This window comes from Triticum urartu, chromosome 5A, assembly GCF_056163025.1.
Source record: "Triticum urartu cultivar PI428250 chromosome 5A, HENAU_Tu73, whole genome shotgun sequence".
NCBI lineage: Eukaryota > Viridiplantae > Streptophyta > Magnoliopsida > Poales > Poaceae > Triticum > Triticum urartu.
The window spans coordinates 297,918,112-297,931,567 of NC_141877.1; positions in this window are offsets into that span (position 1 = coordinate 297,918,112).

Consider the following 13,456-nt stretch of genomic DNA (forward strand, 5'->3'; position numbering starts at 1 on the left):
GTCATCATGTGCATTTCATTTGCATACATGTTCGCCTCATGCATCCGAGCATTTTCCCCGTTGTCCGTTTTGCATTCCGGCGCTTCGTTCTCCTCCGGTGGTCATTTCTACCTTCCTTTCGTGTGTGGGGGTTAAACGTTTTCGGATTGGACCGAGACATTTCATGAGGCCTTGGTTTACTACTGGTAGACCGCCTGTCAAGTTTCATATCATTTGGACTTCGTTTGATGCTCCAACGGTTAACCGTGGGACCGAGAAGGCCTTGTGTGTGTTGCAGCCCAACACCCTTCCAAAGTGGCCCAAAACCCACCTAAACCTCCTCCATCATCTCGGTCGTTCGATCACGATCGCGTGGCCGCAAACCGCACCTCATTTGGACTCTCCTAGCTCCCTCTACCTATAAATATGTGCTCCCCTCCCGAAATTCGCGGATGAACCCTAAAAATTCCTTCCCTCGCGTCGCCGGACGCGTCCTCACCGCGCCGGACATGTCCGCCACGCCGCCGCCACGTCGCCTCGGCCAATAGCGAGCCGCAACGTCAGCCAGCCGCCGCGCCCAGCCACTCCCAGGCCGCCACTTGTCCCCGCCGCACCCACTTCGCCGTTGCGGCCCTGCAGGCCCATCCGGGGCCCGCCCGAGCCCGCGAGAGCCCGGACCGGCCCCCGCGCTCCGCCGCCCGAGCCTTCCCTGCGCCGCCGCCTTGTGTCTCGCCGCCGGCCGTCTCCGCCGTGGCACCTCGCTCCGCTTCTTCCTCGACCAGATCCGGTCGAGGAGCGACCGGATTCGGCAACCCCGACAACTCCGGCGAACTTTTCCTCAACTCCGGCGCCGTCTCCCTCTCCTCCGGTGACTTTCCGGCGAACCTCATATGGCGTGCCCCGAAACCCTAGATCCGTTTCGGGAGGTATAATTTCTTCTAAGTCCCTGAAATTTCCTGATTCAAATGCACATCTTCATCATGTCGTAACTTTTCACCATAACTCCGATTTGCGCATATAGCATATCAAAATGTTCGTCTCAGAGAGTACATCATTTCATCTCGTTGCATCATTTCCATTTGAGGTCATCTTGATGCCCGGAATGCTGTTGGAAGAGAGCTATTTGAGTTAATTGTCAGATCTGCTGCTCCAAATAGATATTTGTCATTTTTGCCATGATTATTGTGTGCATGATATGCCCCTGAGCTCTACATGTGTTTTGTTATATGCTTTTCTATCTTTACAGAGGTGCTATCCATGTATTTTTGTGATATGTGTGGTGACTAGCACAAGCTTGCAAAGTGGTGCATTCATTAATGTTGATTTCAGGGACTTAGCAATTCCACTAAGTCCTTGATCTCTTTTTTATCAATATGCCATATGTTCATGTTGTTTCCTAGTGATCCGTGCCTCTTTTGAGGATGATCAGTAAGGATGATTTGTTAACCTGGTGGTGCTCTATCCATCCATGTCTTTGTTTGCAATTATGGAGTACCCTAGCTTGAGTCAATCGAGCTCTACTTTTGCTATTTCGTGAATCTGGGCAGATTGTCTACTTGTTAGCGATTTTGCCGAGGATGTTGTAGTTGATCCGTGCATGCTATGTTGTTGTTCTTGCCATTTCTAGCTTATACAAGGTGTATTCTTGATGGGTGTATGCTTAGTTTGTCATGCCTTGCTCTGTAGTGAGTGCATCGAGCTCGTAAACATGCCTAATTGCTATCATATTTGCATGCTCCAGTTTTTCACAAAGTCTGTAATCTGATTATTTTTTTGCCATGTTCACATGCTTGCAATTGTATTTTCTGACCCCTTTTGGCTCAAGGTCACTAATGGACTTTTGTTAAGCTCTTTGAGTAGCTTCCTTCCATGCTTTACTTTGCCATGTTAAGTTCCTGTAGCATATAGTTTTCATGCTCCAAATTGTTATACCTGATCTGAAATTCCAGACTAGTGTTAATTTCACTAAGTCTGAAACCTGTTTACCAAATGCACTTTTGCCATGCTTGTTTGAACCTGTTAATGGATGAATCAGCCGTAGCTCAGTGTTCATCTTTTGTCAAGCATCATAATTGGATCCCTGCCATGTATTTTGTTGCCATATTTGAGTGTTGTAGCATATTTAACTTGATGCATTTAGATGGCTACGTGCTGTTTATCGCAGACCGGTGCCATATTTGTTTTGCTTGCCATTTCCAAACCGTGCATCCGATTCCAGTGTTCTTTATATCGATTTCAACCGAAATCACCTCACCTTTCCAGTGGCACTCTTGGATTTCCAGGTTGAGGCCAGGTTCAATCATTCCTTGTCAAATCATGCATATGCATCACATACCGCATCCCGCATATCATTCCATGTTCATGTGTTGGTTGTTTACTATGTTGTGTGCTTCTTTCCGGTGTTTGCTTCTTCGTGTTGGTTCTGATAACATCGCGTTTGTGAGGACCCATTCGCCTACGTCCATTTGTCTTCTTCATGGACTCGTTCTTCTTCCTTGCGGGATTTCAGGCAAGATGATCATACCCTCGAAATCACTTCTATCTTTGCTTGCTAGTTGCTCGCTCTTTTGCTATGCCTATGCTACGATACCTACCACTTGCTTTTCATGCCTCCCATATTGTTGAACCAAGCCTCTAACCCACCTTGTCCTAGCAAACCGTTGATTGGCTATGTTACCGCTTTGCTCAGCCCATCTTATAGCGTTGTTAGTTGCGGGTGAGGATTGAAGTTTGTTCCTTGTTGGAACATGGAGATGTTGTTCCTTGTTGGAACATGTTTACTTGTTGGGATATCACAATATCTCTTATTTAATAAATGCATCTATATACTTGGTAAAGGGTGGAAGGCTCGGCCTTATGCCTGGTGTTTTGTTCCACTCTTGCCACCCTAGTTTCCGTCATATCGGTGTTATGTTCCCGGGTTTTTGCGTTCCTTACGCGGTTGGGTAATAATGGGAACCCCTTGACAGTTCGCCTTGAATAAAACTCCTCCATCAAGGCCCAACCTTGGTTTTACCATTTGCACTAACAACCTATTAACCTTCCCTTGGGTTTTCGCGAGCCCGAGGGTCATCTTTATTTTAACCCCCCCCCCCCCCCCCGGGCCAGTGCTCCTCTGAGTGTTGGTCCGAAACGGGCAGCCTGCGGGGCCACCTCGGGGTAACTCGAGGGTTGGTTTTACTCGTAGCTTGACCTATCCGGTGTGCCCTGAGATGTGCAGCTCCTATCGAGATTTGTCGGTGCATCGGGCGGCTTTGCTGGTCTTGTTTTACCATTGTCGAAATGTCTTGTAACCGGGATTCCGAGTCTGATCGGGTCTTCCCGCTAGAAGGAATATCCTTCGTTGACCGTGAGAGCTTGTGATGGGCTAAGTTGGGACACCCTGCAGGGATTTGAACTTTCGAAAGCCGTGCCCGCGGTTATGGGCAGATGGGAATTTGTTAACGTCCGGTTGTACAAAACCTGAAATTGACCTTAATTAAAATGCATCAACCGCGTGTGTAACCGTGATGGTCTCTTCTCCGCGGAGTCCGGGAAGTGAACACGGTGTTGGAGTTATGCTTGACGTAGGTTGTTCTAGGATCACTTCTTGATCATAGTTGTTCGACCATGCTTTGCCTTCTCTTCTCGCTCTCATTTGCGTATGTTAGCCACCATATATGCTAGTCGCTTGCTGCAGCTCCACCTCATACCTTTACCTTACCCATAAGCTTAAATAGTCTTGATCACGAGGGTGCGAGATTGCTGAGTCCCCGTGACTCACAGATACTTCCAAAACTAGCTTGCAGGTGCCGATGAGTCCGTGTAGATGACGCAACCAAGCTCAGGAGGAGCTCGATGAAGATCCTGTCCTTTGTGTTGTTTCGTTCTAGTTGATCAGTAGTGGAGCCCAGTTGGGGTCGATCGGGGATCTGTGTTGCTTTTGGGGTTCTTCTTTTATTTTGGTTCCGTAGTCGGACCTTGATTGTATCTGGATGATGTAATGCTTTATTCATGTAATTGTGTGAAGTGGCGATTGTAAGCCAACTATGTATCTTTTCCCTTATGTATTACATGGGTTGTGTGAAGATTACCTCACTTGCGACATTGCTTTCAATGCAGTTATGCCTCTAAGTCGTGCTTCTACACGTGGGAGATATAGCCACATCGAGGGCATTACAAGTTGGTAATCAGAGCCTTCCCTGACCTTAGGAGCCCCCACTGCTTGATCGAATTAGCGGACGTTGTGGAGTCTAGAAAAATGTTTTGAGTCATTTAGGATTTATATATCGGAGAGTTTAGGAATTATTTTTACTCCCCAGTCCCTTCATCGCTCTGGTAAGGCATCCTGACGTAGAGTTTTGACTCTTCTCTTCTCAAATTTCACTAAAAAAATTTAGGATCACGCGGGTATCTTGGAATCGTTCCGATGGATTTGTGATGAGAACAATGTTCTTGGTGTCTCCTGTCATTTAGGGGTTGTGGCAGTGTCCCGGGGAGTTGAGCTCCGAGGTGTCGTCGTCACAATTTTATCGTTGCAGTTCTGGAATACCTGAGATTAGTTTCGCCGACATCGAAAATCTCTTTTATGCAGTTGTTGGTGAGATAACCTCGACGCCACCCAGTACTGGGGCGGGAGTTCGGGAGTATTGCCATAACTCGTATAATGGATGCTTTTCGAAGGTTGAGGTAGACGATTTCTGAAGGTTTCTTGGTTATGTGTTGAAGGATGGATACAGCTGGATGCAGGAATTGTTAGTTTGGGTGAGATATTATGCTTCCCCTGTATCCCCAACACCTGATTGCATAACCGGAAAGTTTCAGGAGTTTATAAGTGGGAATTCAAGTAGCTCTTAGGATATCTTTCCGACAGATGTATGATTTGAAATTGGGGTTCGACGTCTAGTGGTCCGCCTATTCACGGTTGGTTTTACAGTGGTCTCATTGTGTCTTAAAGAGTCCTTGGCTATGCCGACTCGGGGACGCTTCGTATGTCATGTGCACTGCCTTGTACATGATGGTGCTGTACGATCGAGCCCGTGTAGGCCCCACCACGAAAACTTCGAACAAAATCTCTATCATATGTTTGTTCCGGCTTATTTTGCAAGCCAATCCTTTGTTTTGTTTTGAGTTGGGGTATTCGAGTTGCTTCGAAGTCAAATGTTGGTTCCATACTTGTTTCTAAGCAGTGTTCTCATATTTTGATGTGAATACTAATCCTTCTTGATCATCAAGATTGTTTTGTCAATTCTTTTTAACCGGCGTGCTTCTCTTCAAGTGGATCCGATCACTTCAACATTCGCAAGATCAATTATCAGTTCTTCTCAACGGTGTTTGTTTCATCCGTCTCCAAGTTGCCTTTGCTTTCCCGCCCTCCCACCCTTCTTCTTCGAGGACTCGGATTTCTTAATCAAGTATCCTTTTATTCATATGAAGTCTCTCCATTCTTTTTCGTCAATGTTCTTATCCGGTGATTCTTAGGAAGATGCTAACGGAGCTTCTAGTTCATCATTCTTCGTTCTCTTTTATCCGATGAATTCAATTCAAGCTTTGCCAATTATATCCTTTCCTCGTTGCAAATACCTTCTCATGCCGGTGCACCTCATATTCAGTCACTTCTCGCTATTCAATTATTCCGGAATGCTCAAGATATCTCGAAGATTCATGTTTCCACTCTACATTCGTTCAAACTCTTTCAAGGATGTTATCTCATTCAAGTCTTTTAAGTCAACCGGTGCAATCTCTCTCTTTAAATCATTTCAATGGTGTTTCTCTTCAGTGGGCCCTAACCCACAGGTCTTTTCCCAGGATCTTACCTGACTCTTCTAACTTCCCCGGAGCCTTTCGAATTCTCTCCAACATTGACGTAAGAATGATTTATCATCAGTCATATGTCTTTCTCCAAGATCTTTCAAATTCTTTTCATCATTGGCTCAACCTTTCCATTCTTCATTCCGGAGTACCTCAATAATTATTGGTAGTGTTTCTCATCGTCATTCCCTGCATTTCAAGACCGAAGAAGAAGATTTTCTCTCAATCCTGCTCCATCCTCTTCAAGATTCGTGATTCTAGTTTGAGGCCATCCTCTCATAATTGGTTTTGATTGTGAGAATTCTTTTCATCCATCCGGAGCAATTCAATAGTCTTTTCAGTTTGTTTCTCCGAAGGCCACCACCTCAGAAGTATTCATTCTCAGCTTTCAGCTCTCATTCTCCAAATCTTACCGGTGCATCGCCCAAATATCCTCTAATCAGCTCGTGATCTATTAGTTCTCATGGATCTAAATTTCCCTCAAGTATCTTCTTTCATTCTCTAATTCTTCCCGGTGGTTCTTCATCTTTTATTCGTTCATTTTCAATCCTTACAGTGGTTCGTTCAAGAGTTCTCCTCCTTGGTTACCATATCAATTCATTCATGCTTTCCAAATGCTAACGGTGGTTCGTTGAAGCCTTTTCTCTAAGTAGTATGTCAAATCTGTTGCTTGTCATCAATTTAATTGGTGAAGGATAAGCATAATGTAATTCTTATTCTTGTTTCATCCAAGTGATTAATTCCTTATTCCGGAGTGTCATCAAATTCTCAGTTTCTATTGTTTCATCTTTTCTTTTCCTGAAGTTCCAAGTTTTCTCGGTTATATCATCGTGAAAATCCATCTATTCATTACAAGTCTTCGCCGTGTGTTTTCAACTTCTCTTTCATTTCGATTGATCATTCTTTTGTTACCCGAGTTCTTCATGGAGGTTCCCCGCGATGGTTCATCAAAGATTTAATTCCTTTTCGAAGTGTTCATTGAGATTCTTTTCAGAGGAGCTCAAGCATTCTTCATCTTGCAATCCGGAGTGCAATTCTCTCTAACGTATCATTGGAGGTGGTATTATGTCATTCTTGATAATTTGAGTTCATGTTTCATGATTCACATGTTGTCAAGAATGAGATATTTTAAATCCATCAACCACTTCATTAGAGTTATCTTGGGTTATGTTTCACCTAAAGCTTTCCCTAAGGATTGTTGCTATTTAGGGTGCTCATAAATGACCCAAGTTCTTCTTTTATCCTCCCGGTGAAATAGTTTCTCGTCTCCTTGTTCTTATCAATCCAATTCTTTTCCCGTGAGTGGCAGGTTGTCACCTCATAATTTGAGATGCATTCCATAAGACCATATCAAGCTTATTATTTTCGTTATTAGTTTTCCAACAACTCTGTTCTAGCTGTTGTTGTTAGCGTGCTCCCTCGAGATCTTGTTTCACTTCGTTCATTCCATTCCACTCTTTCTTTTGTTCCGGAGGCATTGTGATGGTGCTATCTTCAACATTTCTTCTTGTTCTTGTCAGGACCTTATTCTTTTCTTGCTTTTACTTTTAACCAGAGAGTTGTGCCCTCTGCTCAGTTCTTTCGCCTTATCAAGTCTTGTATCACTTTTCAATCGGAGTGCTGTCCGAAGTTGTTCTTCTTTGTTCCTTTTTCCTAACGGAGTGTTTTCAACTTCATTCATCTCTGTTGCTTTCTTTCTGTCTTTTGCTCAACCTCGCAAGGTTCTTTGGTTTCACTCGTTTTACAAAGAAGCAACTTAGTTTTACCTCTTCTCTCTCTTCCGTTTTTCCCTCCGGTGCCATTCTAGATCTCGGGACGAGATCCTCTCGTAGTGGTGGAGTCTTGTAACGCCCCGTGACCGATGTGCCAGGTGTCCTCCAGTTATTCACTGTAGTTGCCTTGTCATTGCTTGCGTGTCATGCATTGCATATCATGTCATCATGTGCATTTCATTTGCATACATGTTCATCTCATGCATCCGAGCATTTTCCCCATTGTCCGTTTTGCATTCCGGCGCTCCGTTCTCCTCCGGTGGTCATTTCTACCTTCCTTTCGTGTGGGGGGGTTAAACGTTTTCGGACTGGACCTAGACTTGTCATGCCGCCTTGGTTTACTACCGGTAGACCGCCTGTCAAGTTTCGTATCATTTGGACTTCGTTTGATGCTCCAACGATTAACCGAGGGACCAAGAAGGCCTCGTGTGTGTTGCAGCCCAACACCCTTCCAAAGTGGCCCAAAACCCACCTAAACCTCCTCCATCATCTCGGTCGTTCGATCACGATCGCGTGGCTGCAAACTGCACCTCATTTGGACTCTCCTAGCTCCCTCTACCTATAAATATGTGCTCCCCTCCCGAAATTCGCAGATGAACCCTAAAAATTCCTCCCCTCGCGCCGCCGGACGTGTCCTCACCGTGCCGGACATGTCCGCCGCGCCGCCGCCACGTCGCCTCGACCAATAGCGAGCCGCCACGTCAGCCGGCCGCCGCTCCCAGCCACTCCCAGGCCGCCACTTGTCCCCGCCGCGCCCACTTCGCCGCTGCGGCCCTGCAGGCCCATCCGGGGCCCGCCCGAGCCCGCGAGAACCCGGACCGGCCCCCGCGCTCTGCCGCTCGAGCCTTCCCTGCGCCGCCGCCTTGTGTCTCGCCGCCGGCCGTCTCCGCTGTGGCACCTCGCTCCGCTTCTTCCCCGGCCAGATCCGGTCGAGGAGCGACCGGATCCGGCAACCCCAACAACTCCGGCGAACTTTTCCTCAACTCCGGCACCGTCTCCCTCTCCTCCGGTGACTTTCCGGCAAACCTCGTACGGCGTGCCCCGAAACCCTAGATCCATTTCGGGAGGTATAATTTCTTCTAAGTCCCTGAAATTTCCTGATTCAAATGCCCATGTTCATCATGTCGTAACTTTGCATGCGTAACTCTGATTTGCGCGTATAGCATATCAAAATGTTCGTCTCAGAGAGTACACCATTTCCTCTCATTGCATCATTTCCATTTGAGGTCATCTTGATGCCCGAAATTCTGTTGGAAGAGAGCTATTTGTCATTTTTGCCATGATTATTGTGTGCATGATATGCCCCTGAGCTCTACATGTGTTTTGTTATATGCTTTGCCATCTTTACAGAGGTGCTATCCATGTATTTTTTTTGATATGTGTGGTGACTAGCACAAGTTTGCAAAGTGGTGCATTCGTTAATGTTGATTTCAGGGACTTAGCAATTCCACAAAGTCCTTGATCTGTTTTTATCAATATGCCATATGTTCATGTTGTTTCCTAGTGATCCGTGCCTCTTTTGAGGATGATCAGTAAGGATGATTTGTTAAACTTGTGGTACTCTATCCATCCATGTCTTTGTTTGCAATTATGGAGTACCCTAGCTTGAGTCAATCAAGCTCTACTTTTGCTATTTCGTGAATCTGGGCAGATTGTCTACTTGTTAGCGATTTTGCTGAGGATGTTGTAGTTGATCCATGCATGCTATGTTGTTGTTCTTGCCATGTCTAGCTTATACAAGGTGTATTATTGATGGGTGTATGCTTAGTTTGTCATTCCTTGCTCTGTAGTGAGTGCGTCGAGCTCGTAAACATGCCTACTTGCTATCATATTTGCATGCTCCAGTTTTTCAGTCTGTAATCTGATTATGTTTTTGCCATGTTCACATGCTTGCAATTGTATTTTCTGACCCCTTTTGGCTCAAGGTCACTAAGGGACTTTTGTTAAGCTCTTTGAGTAGCTTCATGCCATGCTTTACTTTGCCATGTTAAGTTCCTTTCGCATATAGTTTTCATGCTCCAAAGTGTTCTACCTGATCTGAAATTCCAGACTAGTGTTAATTTCACTAAGTCTGAAACCTGTTTACCAATTGCACCTTTGCCATGCTTGTTTGAACTTGTTAATGGATGAATCAGCCGTAGCTCAGTGTTCATCTTTTGTCAAGCATCATGATTTGATCACTGCCATGTATTTTGTTGCCATGTTTGAGTGTTGTAGCATATTTAACTTGATGCATTTATATGGCTACTTGCTGTTTATCGCAGACCGGTGCCATATTTTTTTTGCTTTCCATTTCCAAACCATGCATCCGATTCCTGTGTTCTTTATATCGATTTCAACCGAAATCACCTCACATTTCCAGTGGCACTCTTGGATTTCCAAGTTGAGGCCAGGTTCAATCATTCCTTGTTAAATCATGCATATGCATCGCATACCACATCCCGCATATCATACCATGTTCATGTGTTGGTTGTTTACTATGTTGTGTGCTTCTTTCCGGTGTTTGCTTCTTCGGGTTGGTTCCGATAACATCGCGTTTGTGAGGACCCGTTCTCCTACGTCCGTTTGTCTTCTTCATGGACTCGTTCTTCTTCCTTGCGGGATTTCAGGCAAGATGATCATACCCTCGAAATCACTTCTATCTTTGCTTGCTAGTTGCTCGCTCTTTTGCTATGCCTATGCTACGATACCTACCACTTGCTTTTCATACCTCCCATATTGTTGAACCAAGCCTCTAACCCACCTTGTCCTAGCAAACCGTTGATTGGCTATGTTACCGCTTTGCTCAGCCCCTCTTATAGCGTTGTTAGTTGCAGGTGAAGATTGAAGTTTGTTCCTTGTTGGAACATGGAGATGTTGTTCCTTGTTGGAACATGTTTACTTGTTGGGATATCACAATATCTCTTATTTAATAAATGCATCTATATACTTGGTAAAGGGTGGAAGGCTCGGCCTTATGCCTGGTGTTTTGTTCCACTCTTGGCGCCCTAGTTTCCGTCATATCGGTGTTATGTTCCCGGATTTTTGCGTTCCTTACGCGGTTGGGTAATAATGGGAACCCCTTGACAGTTCGCCTTGAATAAAACTCCTCCAGCAAGGCCCAACCTTGGTTTTACCGTTTGCACTTACAACCTATTAACCTTCCCTTGGGTTTTCGCGAGCCCGAGGGTCATCTTTATTTTAAACCCCCCGGGCCAGTGCCCCTCTGAGTGTTGGTCCGAAACGGGCAGCCTGCGGGGCCACCTCGGGGCAACTCGAGGGTTGGTTTTACTCGTAGTTTGACCTATCCGGTGTGCCCCGAGAACGAGACATGTGCAGCTCCTATCGGGATTTGTCGGCGCATCGGGCGGCTTTGCTGGTCTTGTTTTACCATTGTCGAAATGTCTTGTAACCGGGATTCCGAGTCTGATCGGGTCTCCCCGCTAGAAGGAATATCCTTCGTTGACCATGAGAGCTTGTGATGGGCTAAGTTGGGACACCCTGCAGGGATTTGAACTTTCGAAAGCCGTGCCCGCGGTTATGGGCAGATGGGAATTTGTTAACGTCCGGTTGTAGAAAACCTGAAGTTGACCTTAATTAAAATGCATCAACCGCGTGTGTAACCGTGATGGTCTCTTCTCCGCGGAGTCCGGGAAGTGAACACGGTGTTGGAGTTATGCTTGACGTAGGTTGTTCTAGGATCACTTCTTGATCATAGTTGTTCGACCGTGCTTTGCCTTCTCTTCTCGCTCTCATTTGCGTATGTTAGCCACCATATATGCTAGTCGCTTGCTGCAGCTCCACCTCATACCTTTACCTTACCCATAAGCTTAAATAGTCTTGATCGCGAGGGTGCGAGATTGCTGAGTCCCCGTGACTCACAAATACTTCCAAAACCAGCTTGCAGGTGCCGATGAGTCCGTGTAGATGACGCAACCAAGCTCAGGAGGAGCTCGATGAAGATCTTGTCCTTTGTGTTGTTTTGTTCTAGTTGATCAGTAGTGGAGCCAAGTTGGGGTCGATCGGGGATCTGTGTCGCTTTTGGGGTTCTTCTTTTATTTTGGTTCCGTAGTCGGACCTTGATTGTATCTGGATGATGTAATGCTTTATTCATATAATTGTGTGAAGTGGCGATTATAAGCCAACTATGTATCTTTTCCCTTATGTATTACATGGGTTGTGTGAAGATCACCTCACTTGCGACATTGCTTTCAATGCGGTTATGCCTCTAAGTCGTGCTTCTACAGGTGGGAGATATAGGCGCATCGAGGGCGTTACACTGGATCTCGACCAATCAACTTGCAATCGATTGTACCCCTAAGCCTATTCAACTTATCCATCCTTAATCAGAGCGTTTGCTTCCGGTCCCTTGTCCTGGAATTCATAATTCCTCTGCATTTGAGCTTTGAGTTATTCAGTTGTTTCCATAATCTGATCTCCTTTCATTGTTTCTTCTTCTGATTGTGTGCCGATGCTCCCATCAGCTCCGTTGTGGACCGTCAAATCCTTTGTTGAATTATCATCCGACAGTGTCCTTTGTATACAAAAACCTCGAGAAGTTCTTTCCCTGATACATAATGTTATTGGTAAATCCTATTCTCTGATTTGGCCGACCATGCTCTGCTTTCGAGCTGGTGATATTTTCTATTGAAGCTTGTGGTATATGTTTCCATGATGCCCCAGTGGTTTGAACCTATGTCTTTCCCTAATTTGTGTGAACCCGAAAACTTCTACGGGTCACACTCTAATATTGTTTCGTCATATAGTTTTTCAACACTACAACCACTTGGAATGTGAGAAGTGAATCAAAGGTTATGCATTGGAGAAGTGGGAGTAGACCTTGAACTTTGTGTTCATGCCCGTGGACACGATGTAGATCTTATCATGGAAGCTTCTCTTAAACTAATTACCCCCTTGATATAATATCATCTTGTGTCTGTGGATTGATCCCTTTACAATCGTGGTTTCGACCATATTTTCTCCTTAATACCATTTCTCCGACAAGTTGAAGTACTTGTCTTGTGCAGATCATTGCACCTGTCCAACCTTTACTTTGATCTACCGTCAAGTATTACACTGTGATATCTTGATAATGTCATGGAACTGCATAACTTCTTATGGGTTCTTCATTAACTTTTATTTCTCACCGATTCCAATTTTTCTAGGTTCTGGGTTGTCGTCAACCAAGAACACCGATATGTTAACCGATTCTGCATTCCGGTTCGATGACCCTAATTAATTTTCGTTGCTTATGAGTTTAATAATCCTTCAAGTCATTCCTAGCCTGATCGGCTATACCATTATTGGGCTAATTTTTAACTGCGCTACCTGGTCCTTCTTCACGGAGCACAAATTTCGACAGGGAGCTAATCTTACGTCGATCTTCCTTGTCATATCATTTATCCTTGAATGGAAAACTTGATTTCGAGTTTGTTTCATACCCATCATTCTGATAACTTTCGCTTCACCCTTCCTTTTGCTTGATGTCATCGATGATCGATTATATCCTCATGAAACCCCTCGACAAGTGTGTCGTGATAGTCATCAACATTTTGACCCCTTCCAAGATATCAATTAAATTCATGATGAGAAGTACCATCCTTGCCCTCGATGATTTGTGTTATCATCGACCACTTTATTGCCTTCCGTTCAACACAAACTTGTACGTGTTTCGTGATATACCTTGAGATCCTTGCTATCCAACATTTATTCTTTACCTTGGAGTATTACCACCTTTTATGTTAAGAATGTCGTGAGAATTTCACCACCTCTTAAGAATTCTTGATACAAGTGATACTCCTTGCCATATCCGTTCGCTCCTTGGTCCCCATGTTGTTTCTAACCGGAAAACCGACAATTGAACTATGATGTGCGACTTCAAAACTTCTAGCAACCCTATTGCTTTTGTTGATGACATTCCGGTAACCACCGATGGA